This window comes from Etheostoma cragini, chromosome 8 (genome assembly GCF_013103735.1).
Source record: "Etheostoma cragini isolate CJK2018 chromosome 8, CSU_Ecrag_1.0, whole genome shotgun sequence".
In the NCBI taxonomy this organism is placed as follows: Eukaryota; Metazoa; Chordata; class Actinopteri; order Perciformes; family Percidae; genus Etheostoma; species Etheostoma cragini.
In genome coordinates, this window is record NC_048414.1 from 21832405 (window position 1) to 21832731 (window position 327).

The 327-nt window shown below is 38.2% G+C and overlaps 2 protein-coding genes and 1 long non-coding RNA gene across 4 annotated transcripts in view; 1 reads left to right on the forward strand and 2 right to left on the reverse strand.

Annotated features, from left to right (window-relative positions):
- Positions 1 to 327, reverse strand: part of LOC117948493 (myosin heavy chain, fast skeletal muscle-like) — an 84764-nt gene that overhangs the window by 27357 nt on the left and 57080 nt on the right. The gene's annotated exons all lie outside the window — the stretch shown is intronic.
- Positions 1 to 327, forward strand: part of LOC117948521 — a 15682-nt gene that overhangs the window by 8043 nt on the left and 7312 nt on the right. For both annotated transcript variants that reach the window (XR_004657469.1, XR_004657470.1), the window contains exon 3: positions 285 to 290. This is a non-coding gene — a long non-coding RNA (uncharacterized LOC117948521). The remainder of the gene's footprint in view (positions 1 to 284; positions 291 to 327) is intronic.
- The window catches only part of LOC117948494 (myosin heavy chain, fast skeletal muscle-like), a 58031-nt gene that overhangs the window by 928 nt on the left and 56776 nt on the right, over positions 1 to 327 (reverse strand). The window lies entirely within an intron of this gene.

The window sequence follows — 327 nt, forward strand, 5'->3', positions numbered from 1 at the left end:
AGTTATTGAAGTAGACAAGCCACAAGGTGTACAGTACAGTATACAGACGGATTTTTCTGTAATACAACAAAAAATCTATTTAACAGCACTAGGCTGTGAATTTAGAGAAGAGGAAACTAAAGTTAATGCAATCAAAACACTCAGGTGCCAAATTAAGTAGTTAGTTATCCTTCCTACTGCGGACTAACGTTAGCGATGAAAGATGAAGCACACAGTGTTGTCACTAGCAAACTATTGTAGAAGTCAGTCTCAACCATAGACCGTATATATATTGATGGACAGAGCATCCGGTTCGGAAAAGTGCAACCACTGCGGAAGTAACTTAAA